The 18,278-nt window shown below is 39.5% G+C and overlaps 1 protein-coding gene across 5 annotated transcripts in view; it reads left to right on the top strand.

The window, feature by feature from the left end:
* The window catches only part of SYT14 (synaptotagmin 14), a 240,071-nt gene that overhangs the window by 1,743 nt on the left and 220,050 nt on the right, over positions 1 to 18,278 (top strand). The window contains exon 1 of one of the 5 annotated variants that reach the window (XM_039532416.1): positions 2,535 to 2,667. The exons of 3 other annotated variants lie outside the window; for them this stretch is intronic. The gene's annotated coding sequence lies outside the window, so the exon portion shown is untranslated. Of the gene's footprint in view, positions 1 to 2,534; positions 2,668 to 10,113; positions 10,143 to 18,278 lie in introns of those variants that run through there. One more of the 5 variants, XM_039532421.1, reaches the window with a different exon arrangement.

The raw sequence follows: 18,278 nt of genomic DNA on the forward strand, positions 1-18,278 counted from the left end.
AAAGCAGTACCATCCTGCCCTGGCCAAATCTGGCCAGAATATGGGTTTAATACCCGGTCAGTCTCTCCCTCAGTGTGAAGAGAACAATGCACACTTGTGGTAACCAAGCAGAGATTTCCCCCAAGCACTCCAGTCAAAGCTAACTGGTTTAGATTAAAACATAAACAAGTTTATTAATTAAAAAAGATTAAGTGATTATAAGTCTTAGCAAACAGATCAAAACAGATTACCTAGTAAATAAATAAAAAATGGAAACTAAACTTAATATACTAAATAGATTTGATATGAATTAGCAGATTCTCACCCTGAAAAATGATACAAGCAGGCTGCAGATCCTTAAGGGTCAAGCTGCACTTGCTTTACAGCTTGGAATCCCCAGGTGTGTCAAACACAGGCTAGAAATCTCTTTAGCCTGGGTCCAGCACTTCCCCCAGTTCAGTTTTTGTTCCTCAGGTGTTTCCAGAAGCCTTCTTGTATAGGGAATGAAGAACCCCAGATAATGTCTCTCTCTGCCTTATATAGCTTTTGCATATGGTGGGAATACTTTGTTCCAAAGCTTGGTTTCCAGACCAGTCTATGGAAAAATACTGACATCCCAAGATGGAGTCCAGCATCATGTGGCCTAGTAACATGTCCTTGTAGAGTCATAGCAGTCATCACTCTCAGGCTGTCTGTAGCATTCTCAGAAAGGCTCTCCAGGTGGGAGATAAGCTTCTCCTAAGGCCTATTGTTTTCCCTAATGGCTCATTGCCCTGAATAGACCCTTCCCAACCAGCTCTCTAGACTGAATGCATCTTGTCTAATGGGTGTTACTCAGGGATAACTACATTTGAAGTACAGATACATAGTCAATATTTATAATCTGTATGATACATGCATACAAATAGGATAATCATATTCAGAAAATCATAATTTTTCTAACAACATCTCACATGACTCATCTTGCATAAAATGCATCATAATTATGCTATAACCATAGCATAATAATATTACTAAGAAGAAAATGGGGTGCAGTGTCACACAGGGAACCAACAACTTGAGGAGAATTGTACCAGAGGACAGTAATGGAGAACACAGCTTTCATCTCGACCACCTTTTGGACTCGCAAACAGCTATAGGAGCCAACAGTGATTGCCAAGGCAAAGCAGTTAAACAGATTGTTACCAGGAGTAGAGAGATTCCAGTTGGGGACAATATGCAGCTGAAAAGAAACAAACAAGCTTGAGTATGAGGGAGGGCAGAGTGCTAGAATCACTGATGACAATTGTTGAAAAAGGTCTAATTTGCATCTTATAGTACAACAAAATCTAAACCTAGTAACTGGTTCTTTGGATAATTTTCAACTTCTTTAATGAGTCAGAGTATGTTTTTCCCATTTTACAGGGTTTGCCTGTTTTTTTTTTAAAAGGGGTTTTTCTTGCCTTTCAGAGAAATGGGAAGAAATTATTTGTATCAGGTGGAAATAACAAAAATTGAAACTTTGAAATGAAGCCAAATAATAATGTTTGTTTAAAAAAATCAAAACGGGGAAATTCAGATATAAAAGCTATTTTGTGAAAACTAGTTAAGGTTCCTAAGGGACAATTATGCCATACTCAAAACCACAAAAACACAGAAAATACAAATTAAAGCTATATGCATTACGTTCTCCCTCATACTCCCAGCCAGATGCTAACAAACACACACCATCCATTCCCGTCCCAAATCAACCCTACTCAACCATTGTTGCCAAGGTCTTGTCCAGACAATTTTAACTATGCGCTCTCATGGGATTAATCTTTATTTCCTGCTGTTTGTGATTTTTGAGTCTGGCATTGTCATAAACATAAAGGGAAGGGTAACAACCTTTATGTATGCAGTAACATAAATTCCTCCTGGCCAGAGGTACAGAATTACTTACCTGTAAGGGGTTAATAAGCTTAGGGGGTCTTTCATGCAGGTCCCCATCTCTGTACCTCAGAGTTCAGAGTGGGGAGGGAACCCTGACAGGCATTATTTCCCCTTAGGAACCTTCATCCATCACAACAAATTTAAATTGTAATATTAGAATTGTGAACTATAATGTGTTATTAGTAAATGTTTCTATCCCTGAGGATCCTTAAGCAATGTAGTGTTAGCATTGTGAATGTGTCCATCTCCAGTATGTTTACCGCTTTGCTTCTTATGCATACTTGTGGGGTTTTTTATGGCATTTTGCACATATTAAATATAAGTATAGCAGATACCAAAATCCATATTTAGACCTTGTTAATGTAAATGAAATTTCATTTTGGTTTGTATTTGGCCTTAAATACTTAAAAATACTTGACCTGTACATGGAGCTTTATTGCAAAGTGGCTTCAGTCTAAACTGCTGATCAATTTAACTAATTTCATTACAAAATACAGCTGGCATTTTTGTCTTGGTTCAGTTCCCAATTGTCAGGTGTTCTCATCACAAAAACCACCACCACAGTTGGTACCAAATTGCACCTGTATTAGCAACCTCAGCCGGAGGTGCCTAGGAATGAATTGACATAGAAACTGAATAGCCCTCTCATTCCTAGAAGTGATCTTCCCTAGATGCCTGAGAGAGGATGGATTATACAGTGGCTAGAGAACTAGCCTAGGACTTGGGAGGCTTGAGTTCAATTTCCTTCTCTTTCACAGAATTCCTGTGTAACCTTGGGTAAGTTGCTTAGAGCTAGATTTATAAAGGTTTTTAGGTTCCTGGTGGGATTTTCAGAAGAGCCTTGATGTCCAGTTCCAAATGAATTATGCTTTTCTGGTCCATTCTTTGCCAGATAAAAAGTCATTTTTTAAAAACTGCCTTTTTTGGTGCAGCTGACTTCTTACATGGTAGATGATTAATTGTTTTAACTGTATAGAGCCCTATATTCTTTACACAAAGAGTAATTATAGCGAGTGCCTCTGCCTGCTATAGCTAGTAAGCTCCACAATAATCTACAATTTTTAGATCCTCATAACTTTCCGGAACATTAACATTTTGAACTGAAATTTTCCATAACTGATCTTAGTCAGTGGCCAGGTTTTTTTTGTTTGTTTTTTTTGGTGGAAATTTTGAGCAGAATCCCATCAGCTATTTTTGAATTATGGGAGAGCTGAAACAAATCAGATGATTCTCACTGTAAAAAAAACATTTTGTGAACTGTATTGCAGAAAAAGAAACAGGGCCATAGCAAAAGTTGCTGAAGTTTGTCTCAGACAAGTTTTATAGTGTTCTTTGAGGACTAATGCATTTGTTTAATTAAAAATGATTTTTATTTACCCTAGTTAAGAGCATTAGTGGTGTAAATATGTTGGAAATATGTCTCTCCTACTTTAAGATAATTACATATTAGCTAGAACTGGTGAAAGAAACAGCAACATTTTTCAATTTTTTGTTTGGTGGCAATGTGACCAAGTGGATATAGCACCAAGCTGGGATTCAGGACACTTGGTTCTATTCCCAACTCTTCTACCATCGTGCTGGGTCACCTTGGGTAAGTCATGTCACCTCTCTTTACCTTTATTTCCCCATCCTAAAAATGGGGGGAAATGGTACCTTCTTTGTAAAGTACTTTGAAATCTACTGAAGAAAAGTGCTATAGAAGAGCTAGTATTATCAATATTTTGAAAAATTAATTTGGTAATCACACCTTTTCATAAGCATTAGGAACCTTGCATTAGAAATACCTACCAAACAGGTGTAAATGCATATTAATTTAATAGGTTTGGTTGTGATTTTTTTTTAAATATTCCACATCAGCATAACGCGTGTCTCTAAGATGTCTCACTATAAACAAAAACTGATAATTGAGCATTTTAATAACAAGACACAGAATTACACATATGTTAACTCAGAAATCAGCAGGGCAGCTTTATATACATTAATCTGAAATAGTTAACAATCTAAAACTGTAACTGCATGTCTTTCCTACGTTACAACTCTATCAAACTATATGTTTTACTACATCAAGTACATTAAGGTTTTACTTCAGTTCTGCACAGTAATTTCATAACATGTCTCCAGTGTAGAATTTATGCTATATAACCTCTGTAATGAAAAGGGCATTTTGACAGTACAAACATATACAAACCTCAGAATGATTCTGTTACATGAAAAGTGCATCCTGTAAAGAAAGGACCAAATTTCCTTAGACTTTCAATTCCACAGTGCTGCTTCTTCTGTCAGTCCTGCTGCTCTTTCTGTCTGACTGCCTCTCAGTTACACCAGCAAACATTCTGTCTCAAAGCTCCATTCCATCCCAAGGATTAGTTTCTGTCCATGTGAGAGTTGCCAGGATACAGATAATTGTATTTATTTGTATTGTGGTAGTGCCTAGGAGACCCAGTCATGGACCAAGACCCTTTTGTGGTAGGCACTATACAAACATGGAACAAAAAGACCATCCCTGCCCCAAAGTTTACAATTTGAGTATAAGATAGGGGAGTACAAGGAAACAATGAGACAATACTGGTCAGCATGATAGGCAATGTTTTCCTTTTAAACCCTTTGCAGATGCCAAACTAGCATTGTTGGGACTGCAGCATCAAAAGTAACTCAATCACACAACACAGTTGACATTTCATTTGCATATACACCTCCTATTGCATAAAATGCTTTAAGCATACAAATACTCTAAGGTCTGGCAGCTGCAACTGCACCCAGATGGCTGCTAAGGGGACTCAGTGGGTAAATACTCTCTGTCTAATACAGACTAGCAGCGTAATTGGTCTCTGTGGACAAATCTTTGTGAGGTTCCTTTATGTGCAGAGCAGTTACACAAAGCTCACCCATGTTGTCCAGAGCTTTTGGCTTTGGGCTAATGAGTTATCAGGATGGGAAGAGAGGGAAGCAGAATATATGAGACAGTGCACTAAAAGCATTTGGACAGACACCAAGAGTGAGAATGAAGGGAGCTGTTTCTTGGCTGATCTAGTGGTGTCTTAACTGGGGTTTGGACAAGTGGAAAAGCCTGTGTCTATATTTGCCCAATGCTGCTCAAGGTAAACAGGATTTGCACATGATTTCTAGATTTGTAACACTAGAAAATACCTTGAGACTCTTATCAATTTCACTTCCAAATTAACCCACAGCAACCCCACCACTGCCTTTAAAAATATCCCCTTTACAAGCCTTAGGCTTTAGGGGTTGGTGGACATGGGCATCAGCACCACTCTCCCCCATGTGTTGCATTGCAGTGCCTCTCAGGCGGGTATGGACAGAGCCCAACAATCAATGTGATTGGTAGCAAAGTCATTTATTTCTCTCCAGCATGCTCTTATATACAATTATGGCAGGCAATCAAGCAATTGCTAATTGGTTAATAAGAATACACACAGGCACAGCTATAACTTCATAGGGTAATTGTCATCCTGTACAACCTTCTGATTTATTATCCTGTTTACTGCCTACTGGCAGATGAGAACCAGCCCAAGGCCAGCATCTCACTACACAGTTCACAGCCTAATTAGCCCGTCCTTGAAGCCTATACATGGACAGCTTCCCACAGTCCCATCTGCCAAGTTAGCAATAGATTCCCACATCTCCCCCCTTTACTCAAAATCAAAGCAAGGAAGGGCAATAGCAAAACATTTCCAACTCATAACATCATAACACTACAATCTATCACAAACCAAAGCTAAAAGGCAAATAAAAACACCAACTGCCTAATTAAACCGTAACAATATCTTCCGCAGTGCCCTACTTTTACCTATTACATCCCTCCTCCAGGTAACGCAAGTGGCCCAAGGGGCCAGGAGGGTCCTGCCAATGTGCGTGCCACACAACAGCAACGGCGGCCACACAAATAGCAAAAATACAAAAGGCAAACAGCAAAAATACACAGCATGCTTAGCATTAAAACAAAACCAAAACCAAATAATATTTCCTTATTCTATAAGGCTCACCTATAACCATGCAATTCTTAACACATAACACCTACAAACACCAAACAAAACAAAACATAAAACACCAAAAATAAAACAAATAAATGGTGTAAATTCTGCAGGGTTCCCCCTTCTCTATTGCACACCAAATTGTGACAAATTTCTGTTACCAATTCATCCCTCATATGTCAGGTGATCAAACTGACACTGGGGGGGGGGGGTCCTAGAGAAAACACAGCATAAACCACATAAAAATCTTAACAACACAACAACAATTCTGGCCAGAAAACAAACACCACAAGACAAAACATAAAACACAAAACACAAATTTTAACTCTGTAAGTAAATGCATGGTACACAAACGCTATTCAGCTGGCATCAATCTTCATTACTTAAAATATACAAATACTCTTATTAATTTCAGGCAAAACAGGGGAATTACTTCATCAATTAAATCATTTACAGTAATACAATTGCATCCTGGCTTACTTCTAGATTCAAAGCTATTAACAGCTTAAAGTTTTTTACTTAACTTCTACTTTTAAACACAAACAAACAAAAAAACAAAAAAAAGAAAAACATCATCACTTACAGTGCCCTAAAAGCCTAATACAATTTTAATTACATAGCACTGTATACATTTTTCAATTAATTTAACAAAATTATTCACGGACAAACAATTGCAAACTAATTTCTTTGCCTAAATTTATTTACAAACATTTCAAAAACACCAAAAACTTTACTCTTTAGCATTTTTACAAAATTCAACTGCTGTTCCCTCTAGCAACCACAGAATTAACTTTTTACTCTCCTTAAAATTAGTAGCTTGTCTTTCAACAGCCACTTACTAATCCAAATCACCATACCAAATATTCTCCTGAATATTTGAAAGCCCCATACCTGTGCTTAATTACCTTTTTTATCCACTACACCCTCAAAGGTTTTCAACCAGTTTTCCAAGCTTGTTGTCTGTTGCCTGCCCGCCTGGGCCCGATCCTTTTTTCCTCTTGCTAAACCGTTCCTTTCATGGACACTAACTTATCCCACTATCAATTTAGCTAGGAGGGTGTACTTCTTAACTAGCCCCTACCCTTCTGGTATTCTGTGAAGTCATCTGTACTTTCCCACCGTGGGGGCTACATTCTCATACATATAACTTTAATCACAGCATCTATTTTCCGCCTATCTTATTTAATATTGGCTACATCTAGTATCAAACAGCCTTGCAACTGCCAATAATCAGCACATAACACAAGAAATTACAAAAATCAGGTAAGGCTAACAAAAGCACTTTACATAAAGGTACTAGGGTCACATAAATTCAAAGCCATTCTTCCAAATTACCTAAATTTATGCCTAATAACACCAACTCCTCCCCCCTTTGAGAATACTCAACAAACTTTTGGCTGAGTTTTCTCAAACTTTAAAAACAAAAAGCAATTAAACTCTAGAAGGCTGGGGTAATTAATTTCACATTCATCCTCCCAATAAACCCGGCAAAATTAGCAAAGCTCCAACAATAAAAAACTAAATAAGGGCAATATCATTTACAATCCAGTTAGGGAGGGCAATACATGCTAAAAAAAAAAAAATTTCTCCAGAACACAGGGCGCAGCCTGTAAAATAAACCCCAAAATCCAATTAATATCACATTTCTCAGCAGGAGTCCCAAATTTCTTCCTGCCAGTGTACAATTCTTTATTTCTTCACCAGGGTCAGTTCTCAATGTCCTTGTAGTCAGGAATTTCTGGACTTTGGCAATGTCAGTGATGTGAGTATTTTTTCTTCTTTTCCACCATCGTCGTGGTTCAGCTTCTACAGGGGAAAGGTCACCAGCACATCAGCCTGTAGTGGTTTTGCTTCTTTCAAAAAAAAAAATCCAATAACACAATGGGGGCTGCAGCGGACAAGGGAGAGGTTAGCCAGCATGTCACCTTGTCCTTTTTTCCTGTTGTTTAGAAGCACAATGGAGCTAAAAAAAAATAGGCCAATCATCAGTAAAAAAAAATTCTCCTGATGTGAAGAGGTCTTTTTGCAGTAAAAATCATGGGTCCAAGCAGTCCTGGTAGGGTTTTTCAGCTCTCACAGCTTTTTGGGCCCAGTCAAGCCCCCCTTAGTCTTGGCTGTCCACCAAGTCTTAGCTGAGCGGCGTGTCCTTGACCGGGGCCAGAAAGATTTCTTCGGTTAACTCATTCTGTTCTTTTTCCTTCCCTGCTTGGCTTCTTTTAATCTGTGGATCCTGTGTCAGAACACCCAGCTGTTGCTGCTCATACCGGAGAAGCATAACGGTTTTCCCGGCACTGTCCCAGGCTCAGACCAGCCAGCGTAGGACGCCTTCTCCAGGCTCCTGCCAAAACAACTTACTTGCTTGTAGGTCCAAATGACCTCCGGGGCCACGGCACGAGCCTCTGCCTGCGCCGTGCACTCCAACGTCTTCCCGTCCAGGGCTCGCTTCCAGTGGAGCACCTCCTCGTCCTGTGCCCAAAGGGCGGTTAGGAGGAGCCTCTCCAGCTCCCCCTCTTTCCTTAATAAGTGAGGTAGTGCAGCAGGGGAGATTCTTTCCCCCTGTCGGTTCATAATGTGCAATAAAGGCTTCTGTGTTATCTTTTCTTCAGCTGATACAGCGGTACTCATAACTTAGCCGCCCTGCCCTTCTTCTCCGCGGCTTATAGCCGCCCTTCTTCTCCGCGGCTTATAGCCGCCGCTTTTCTCCGCGGCTTATAGCCGCTCTCCTCAGGCCTCAGGTGCGCCTCTCTTTTCGGACGCCCGGGGGCTTCTCCAGCACTCCCCGCCGCAGCTCCTCCGCCTGGAACAGGCCACCGACACTAGGCCACCGACACTATCATCATTCGATTCGAATCACGTCGGGGTCACCATTTGTTGCGTTGCAGTGCCTCTCAGGCGGGCATGGACAGAGCCCAACAATCAATGTGATTGGTAGCAAAGTCATTTATTTCTCTCTAGCATGCTCTTATATACAATTATGGCAGGCAATCAAGCAATTGCTAATTGGTTAATAAGAATACACACAGGCACAGCTATAACTTCATAGGGTAATTGTCATCCTGTACAACCTTCTGATTTATTATCCTGTTTACTGCCTACTGGCAGATGAGAACCAGCCCAAGGCCAGCATCTCACTACACAGTTCACAGCCTAATTAGCCCGTCCTTGAAGCCTAGACATGGACAGCTTCCCACAGTCCCATCTGCCAAGTTAGCAATAGATTCCCACACCCATGGACCAACCTCAGTACTCCACTTCCCATACCTTCCCCATTACTCTCCATATACGCTGGAAAATTATATAATATGAGGTATAAAATGAGAAATGGTGAGAACCATAAAAACCTCATTGATTAAATATATTATACAGATGCATTGAAAAGTCTTAAAGGAATATTTTGACTCTCCTTCCACCTTATAATTTTTCATAACAAAGAACTATTAATAACATGGTTTCATTATTTTAAGGGAGGAGAAAAAAATAGACTTTCAAAAGTGTAGGAGAAAAATTTTAAGTGGAAAGCCCTCAAACGTGAGCACTTTTTGAAAGGTAAAAAAATATTCTCATGTTTTTTTGGCCAACTACAACTTTAAAACCGTTCTGACAAAAACCTTAACAAAAAACCAAAAACGCTAGATTCATGCATAAACAAACTATTCAACAGAAAAATTCTTAGTCACCAGCACCCAAACAATCATAGCTGTTTTCATATCTATCGATCTGATTCAGCTTCTGTTGAAGACAATGGTAGTCTTTCCTTTGATTTTAATACTGATCAATTAATGTGAGTTGGACAATGCCCTTGCATACCTTCTTAACATTTTCTATATGACTAATTGAATATGCACATATTTGTTCTATGGTATCAAGTGTGATGGCTTTTTATGACAAGGGCAATTTGTTTTTTTAAATAGTGGACATGGTTTTATGAACTGATATATGTTTATATAGTACATCAGTCATACAATTGCTAATCTCTGATATCTGTTTAATTAGAAGTACATGGAATTATTCTTCTCAGCAAAAAAACTATTATAATTTGGATGTGCTTACATACTATGATAAGGGATGTGATTGTGACTAATTGTTGTGGACAGGCCAGACCTATTACCTTATTCTTACTCGTAAAGATTGTTTTAAATTTATGTATAATTTTGAAAATGGAGATGAATGGTTCATTTAGACTATAAGTATTGTGAATATTTTGTTACAGGATGGAGCAATGGCTGTTTGCATGCTGGCTACTGAGATATGTTTTGTTCAATGGTATGTGTGTGCATGAATTTTGTGTTAATTTTGTTCCAGAATTGTTTACATGATCTGTGTGTGTGTACATGCATGTGCCCACGTGTGTAAAAAGTATGTATTTACTGATATTTTCTCTTGAATTGCACTTTAAAACCTCACCTGTAACTTAATTATTTGTTTTGGAACACTATAAAGTACAGTATACGCTGTGGAGTAAGATTTACTTTGGTAACTTGAGCAGGTCTGGTTTTTTAGGAGTATACCAGTAAGTTTAATTATCCATTCTATCTGGGACAAAAGATTGCTTTGTTACGGGACTTGAATAATGGAGCACTAAATAAAATAACAAAATGCATAAAAATGTTTATATTTTAAGTTTATATATGTGTGGAAAATTAAATGATACTGAAATATTTCGCAATAGGAACCCTGATCATAACTGTTTGTTCATTGCCATAGCTTAATGCGATTGTTGACCAGTACCAGATCCTCCCTGAAAACCTGACCATATGGAGTCTAGGATGATGGTAGAAGTTAAGTGTTGTTGGAAATGCTCTCTTTATTTTCTCAATAGATTATTCATTAATGCTAAGTTAGACACTGGGCAATAGTTGACCAGATCATTTGCTTCAAGAGTCATCTTTTTGAGCACTGATCAAATTATTTCATACTTTATGGTGGCTGGTAGATTGTTCTCACCAAAGCAGGCTAAACAATTTCTGTCAGTAGAGGGAAGCTTTCAGAAGTCATAAGGGACAAAGAATAAGAGCCACAGATATTCACTCAAACTTTCTTTGGTACCAACAAAATGATTATGCAAACCCTCAAATTAGAAGGTATATTGTTAATGCCCTAATAGGGAACACTTTTCATGGGACACTAATCTGAATGGATATCAATTTCAGCTCCAGTTGGCAGTGTTCACAACATTGCTGCCAAAAATTCTTAGCGAAAGATGTAAACTGAGCTCCCAAATCAATTGGGGCATAGCACTGTATCATAATTGTTTCAACCATCTCTTCATTTGCTAGTGCAATAATGTCCTGGGAGAGAATTTTTCTGAAGATATGGGAGAAGACAGGTTTTGTCTTGAGCAGGTCTGGTGTTTTCTTTCTGCTTCTTGCTGGGACTCTGGAAGACTAGAGCTGTGCGGGAACCAGAATTTCAAATCTGCAGAATTTCCTGTGAAATGGAAACTTGCTTTTTTTTTTTTTTTTTTTATTAGAACAAAAAAAAATTGGAAATTTCCCACAAGATGACATTTCTGAAAATTTTTTGGTTTGGGTCAAATGAAATGTTTAATTTTGATAAAAATAAAAACATCTCATTTCAGTGTGTGTGTGTAGATAGATCTATCTATCTATAGATATAGATCATTTTAAAAACAGTCACTGAAATTAAATAGTCAATGGTACATTTTGACATTTTAGAATGGAATGTTTTGACTTCATCAATTTTTGGGGGGGGGGGGGGTTCAAAACAAAAATTAGTTGAAAGTGACACAATCTGTCAGTGCCTGGGAGATGGGTGGTTGTACCTAGTGGTGAGAGCAGGCATTGAGTCCAGTGGTTAGAGATGGTTTAAGAAGCCAGGAATCAGAGGCCTGATGCAAGAGCAAAGGGTCAGAGCCAAAGTGAGAAATCCGAGCTGAGGGTCAGAACTGCGTTACGTGGAATGGAATGGAATGGAGTAGAGTAGGGCAGGAACTAGCACAGCCATGGGCAAATGCTTTGACCACCTATTGAACTGCTGCAGCTTGGCTTAAAAGCCAGTCTGCTGAGCTGGTACCTCTAATAGGCACCGACTCTGTGGGTGCTCCAGGGCTGGAACACCCACAGAAAAACATTAGCAGGTGCTTAGTACTCACTGGCAGCCAAGCTCCGCTCTCTCCCCACTGCCAGCAGTCCACACCGATTAACTCTTCCCCGTCCCTCCCAACGCTTCCCACCCGTCTCAGATCAGCTGTTCTACAGTGTGCAGGAGGTGCTGGGAAGGAGGGGGAGGAGCAGGGATGGGGTGTGCTCAGGGGAAGGGGGCAGAAAGAGGCAAGGAAGGGGTGGTGTGGGGGCAAGGCCTGAGCAGGGGTTGAGCACCCCTGGGGAAAATTAGAAGCCAGTGTCAGTGGTACCATTCAGGTGGTGTAGTCAATTAAATAGCCTACTACAAGCCAGCTGTGCTCATTAGGTTGCCTGAAGTCTAACTGTGCTGCAGGCCATGATTCCTGACACACTCCATCAGGAAGTTTTAGGTTTAATCAAAATGATATCTTCCAATGGAAAAACATTATGTCAAACATTTTTTACTAGTTCTATGGAAGTGTAATTAAACATTGTGCAGTGTACCTATTCTGTCCACATATATGACAATTATATATGTCATGTCTGTCTGACATCATGCAATTTTTGTCCCTTATTCTGAACTAGCACATTATTGATCTTCTCTTTAGCCTCTTTGGTTGCTGATACCCTACATTATCAATTGTACCATGACAGCTAATCTTTTCATCTATACTTTCTAAGCTTAGATTCTCTTGCCCTTTAGTCAGTCACTTCTGCTGTAGGTTATGATCATTCACACCAGGGAATAAAAGAAAGTTAGAACAGATTCTGTATGGAGCATGCATCAGGTGTGCACAGAATCAGTTTACAACAAGGGCAAAAATCAGATAATTCAGTAGAGTCTCTGGGATAATTTATTTGCCCTTTTTGATGAAAATTAGTGTGGTGTGCTGCACAGAAGAGAGCAATTTCCCCCCCCTTAAAAAAAAAAAAGCCCTGGAATCTTCTGATATTCCGAGATGGTGGCAAGATCATATTTACATGTCAAATGATAACATATGCAGTTGCACTAAGGCATTATTTTAAAGCTGTGCTTCAGTCTCCTAGGTAGTTTTGCATATTTGATAATTTTTCACAATTATTTGCTCATGCTCTTTAGTGTATGTTGTATTCCCATGTTACATTAAATATTATCAAAACAGTATGTTAATATATTTATTATGGGGGAATTGGATTTATTAAGGGGATATGTAACGAAATACTGAACCATTCACTTACTGTTCCTCTGTACAATCTTGCTCAGATTGTATTATGATACTTCATGACCCAATAGCTCACAACGTTCCAGAGACAGAAGTATCTCCTCTGCTGAAAAGCTGGCAATCTCCCCTTTCCAATGGTACAAAGCTTCCATTGCTAGTTTTGGCAGGTAAAGAGGTATAGTTTTACATTCTGTTGTATAGTATAATATAATTTTATTAGTATGACAAAATGACATAACACAACAAATAGGACTTACAGTTTTTGTTGGCATTATTTAGCTGGAAAAGTGTATTTTGGGGGTTGGTATTAGTTAGAAAGTACATTTTTAGCTGCAAAGCCCACATTTATGTAATATGCCATTTGTGCCATTCACAATCTTTGCACTTCTAGATGTCTGCCTCATATCTCACTGAAATATGAAAATGATTAGGATGGAATTTCACAAAGCTGTCTGGCTACAATCCTTGCAGTTCTAATGTTTACTTTGCCTGCCCCCCTCCCTCAGCCCACAAAATACAAGAACTCCCATGGATTTCAATGGAAGTTCTTGTAGCCTCTGTGTATATTTATGAGAATAGAAAAAATATAGCGCTACATGAATTGATACATTATCAGCCAAATACTAATCCTATTGAAGCCCATGGAAGTTGTTCACTTACTTTTTCAGTGGAAGCAGGATTTAATCCTATATGCTTTAATAAGAAACTTATGAAAATAATAAGAGCAGAAAGACAATACTCTTCTTTAATAATCCTCTATCTTCTCCCTGATGTGCTCAATCAGTAATCCAAACGTCACATTACTGGGTATTTTTAGTGTTTTCTGTTCTGACAATCTGCATGGCATTCAAACTTCCTTTATGTACAGCCATATCCACTTTGTAGCCTTGATAAAATTCAAGTTTGCAAGGAAGAGGACCTTTGTCAGATTGCTTCCTTTGGGTCTCATGTCACTCTTATTGTAATCCCATTGTAAAACTCCCATTGAATATGATGTGAACAGGATCTGCCCTTTCATGATTATTTTTTTACTACATTTTCTTATAAAGTCATTTGGGTTGTATGTTGCTATGAAACTGATGAATTTGCCAAAAAAGCACAAAATGATGCACACTTGCACTAGTTCTGCCCACTAGAAAGCAATGGTACATTACAATGGTACACCTCAAGTCTGCATGCTGGTGGTTAAAACACTATAGAAAAAGAACTGATCCCAAGAAGTAATCATCAATTTCTATCTATGGTACTTATATGGCCCAATCACTATAGCTCTCAAAAGGAAACTGTTATTGCCATTTTACAGATGGGGAACCGAAGCATGGACAGGCTAAGTGACTTGCTCAAGGTCTTACAGGAAGTCTGTGGTGGAGCAAGGATTTAAACTCAATCTCCTAAATCCTAGGCTAGTGTCCTAACCGCTGGACAATCCTTCCTTTCCTGTTTTACCTTTTACTTATCTCTCATCTATACCTCCTTGTGCTATGATCTCAATAGAGCTGACAAACTAAGCAGATTTCTGGGGTTTTATTCCTTGGATAGGTAACCTGTAAGGAAAATCTGTTTGGTGCAGGAAATGTTGCAAGTGATACTGTAAGTGGCACTTTTCCTATTTAACCAATGACCCAGTATGATAAGGGGCTCTGTGTTGTTGAGATGTCATCTTTCATATGCAATGTGAATTTAGGTCCTGCCCATTTAATATTCATTTTAAAAATCTTCTGGAACATTTTTCAAGTACTGGGATGACACCAGGCCTCAACTCCAATTAGGTAATGACATTCTGATTATCAAAAATTCCCTTGTAGTAGAGATCTTTCAGTTTCCATTCCAGGTGATCATGTAGTTCTGTTGTGCACTTTCCAAAGGCTTTTTTCATCCCAGAATTGGCTGCGTTTCAATAATGGGTGAAGCGATCCCTATATAGATAGCTTGTTAAATGCATTGGGACTTATGGGATAAAAAGTGCTCTATAATTTGCCAGTTATTTGAATCATTGTGGCAAGTTAGCGTGAGTAAAGGATTTGTCACACACATGGTATTCTCTTTAAGTATTAAACCTATTGCTAACCTATGAATCAGCTTTCAGTTAGTGCATTTGTTGGTCACTGTGCTGTTTTCTCACGTAGTTGCTGAAAATCTTATAATAAATTGGCTGTATAATTGCATATTAATGCCCTCCTGTACAAATGGCAGACTAACATCATCATATATAATTAAGGCTAAGATTTTGTCACAGTAATTTTTAGTAGAAGTCACGGACAGGTCATGGGCAATAAACAAACATTCACGGAAGCGCGTCTGTCTGTGACTTTTATTAAAAATAACCCTGACAAAATGGGATGTATGGAGGTAAAGCACTCACCACTGCTGCCACTCATAGCAGCTGGGAGCTGCCAGCCCTGACTGCCTGTGGAGGCTCGGAGCTCCAGGACTGGCATCTGGGAGTTGCTGGAGCCCCTATTGCAGCTCGAAGCTCCAGGGCCCCCACACTGTGGCACAGAACTTTGGCAGCTTGGAGCTTTGGGCAGGTGCCTGGGAGCTGCAGACTCTCTACCGCCTGTGGGCCTAGGAGCTGTGGGGGGCCCCCGCTTCATAGCTTGGAGCTCAAGGGCTGGCAGCTGGTGGGTCCCTGCAGCTGAGAGCTCTGGCGCCCCCACTGGCTGACAGCTCCAACCCTGCGGCCCTGGGGCTGAAGCAGGAAATGTCATGGCGGTCTCTGGAAGTCACGGATTCCATGACATCTGTGACCTCTGACATAATTGTAGCCTTAGTAATAATACTCTCAACAAAATGATTGGCTCCTTGGACTTGGCAGAGAGAATTTTACACATCAGCAGATCCTTTATATTACTTTTATAAAGGGCAATATGTATTCAGACAAAGTTCAGTTTGTCACAAGCATCCACATTATTTTTAAAAGAAAACTGATTTATATGGCTGAAACAAAGAACTAATTTTGCAATTTGATTTAAAGCTTCGTCCCTCTTTTAATAACATTGCAGTTGGAAAAAACAGGACATTGCTGACTACTACATTATTCTATGATCTAGTGATTTAGTATAAAGATTAAAAAATGTAAACATAGTACATGTGAATGTAAGGTATTAATTTCAACTTGAGCTAGGGATAGTCCTGGCAAGCAGTGTTTATGCTTCCTCACACATCTCTGCCAATATACCTCTTTGCTGACCTGGAGTGACACCTATTATTTTAGTCCTGGAACTCTTTCCTGAGCAAACAGCTAATTGGGACTAAGTGTGTGGAGATTTTCGGATGTGAAAAAACGGGGACTGGGATGAGACTTCCAGTCACTATTTTACTTGTGACCCAAGCACCAATTAACTCTCAGCCTCCAGAGGAAGGATTACCACTTATCTAAGTTTGTCCAACGAGACAAACTTGTGTGTCACAACATAATGGTGTGCAAGCATGTGACAATGGGATGACTTTTTGCAGGCCACCCACAAATTTGGGATGATTCATTAATGTCTTTCAAATTGGAGCCCAGACCTGTGGGAGTAGATTCCTATACCCAGCAGGAGCCCCACTGAAGTCAGTGGGTTATGTGACATGACATTACCCCAACAAAATAGAGATACTGCTAGAAAAAATATGAATAACAGTCTTAACAGAGGTGAAAAGTACTTGGATCCAATAGAGTCCTTAACCCAGTACTCAGAACCAGCCGTACAATATAGTCAAACAAGATGGTTGTTAAGAACAAGTCAAATTGCATGGAAGTTTTTAGGGATAGTATATACTATATTCTTCCTACAGCACCAAACCAAACCCTTCACAGCCTCTTTTTAAGGATTTTCTGAAAGTTCAAAACAAATTATTATCAGATATAAACTCAGTCTCTCCTAGGATCAAACTCAGATAAAAATAGTAACCAGGCTAACAGTTCAAATGAAAGAAGAAATGGAGACAGTGTGGTGTGATTAAAACAGGAAATATTCAGGAAGAAAGTGTATGTAGCACTGTTTGGTGATAACCATTAGTCAAAATTATCTTTTTTTTGTGTGTGTGTGTTTGTTTTTTCCAGGTTTTAAAAAGGCACAAAAATAAATGTAGAGAGGAAATAAGTTAACGTTGATAGATATATGGAAAGCTACCTGAGGGTCGATATAGGATGGTGAATGGATGAGGAGTTAAGAATTTTTCCTTACATCTCCTGTTGTGTCTGTGATTAGGAGAATTGAGGTAAATATTATAGACAGTTCAGGTGGTGACACCTATAATTAAGGTTCCCTGACACTTCCCATTATAAGACACTGTTTACAGTTGCTGATAACTTGGCTAAATGTAAATCATTTGAGTTGAAATTTTACGTGTTGGGTGTCTGCCTCAGGCTTTTATTTATTTTATTTATTTATTTAAATTTAAGCTAACATGGTTCAGCTGTTTCAGAGAGTGATGTTAGGGGAAATTATGTTGTTTTACCTTCGTTTAAAAAAATTCGTACAATGGTTTAGCTGCAAAGATCTAATGCCTCTCTAATTTAGAGCAGGGACTTGAAATTTGACTGGGATGTACTTTAGTGCCCCTGTGAAAATTTGTCCAAGTTATAAACCACTAAAAATCTCAGTTCTCTGAGCATGTGAGACTCAGATTTTGGCAGGTACAGTATCTGAACATCTGCAATGAGCATGGTCCATCCCTTCATACATATCAACCAGACTATGCACGTGTCATCCAGGGGCGGCTCCAGGCACCAGCGCTCCAAGCGCGTGCCTGGGGTGGCAAGCCGCGGGGGGCGCTCTGCCGGTGCCGCAGGGGTGGCAGGCAGGGTGCCTTTGGGGGCTTGCCTGCGGAGGGTCCGCTGGTCCCGCGGTTTCGGCCCAGCGGACCCTCTGTGCTTGGGGCAGCAAAATGTCTAGAGCCGCCCCTGGCGTCATCCTTACGTAGCAACTGAATATACTCTGGCCTTGGGCTGTAGGAGCTAAGCAGGACTCTTCCTGCAGTTACTCCTTCTGGCTGCTACCAGCTGTAGTGCTGGGCACAGGAATGGAGAGCAGGGAGACTGTATCTCTTTTTGCTCTCAGTACTCCCTCTGCTGAAAAGGGAGTAAACAGTGAAGTGGCAAAGTTTGCAGATGATACAAAATTACTCAA

Source organism: Mauremys reevesii, linkage group 3, assembly GCF_016161935.1.
Source record: "Mauremys reevesii isolate NIE-2019 linkage group 3, ASM1616193v1, whole genome shotgun sequence".
NCBI lineage: Eukaryota > Metazoa > Chordata > Testudines > Geoemydidae > Mauremys > Mauremys reevesii.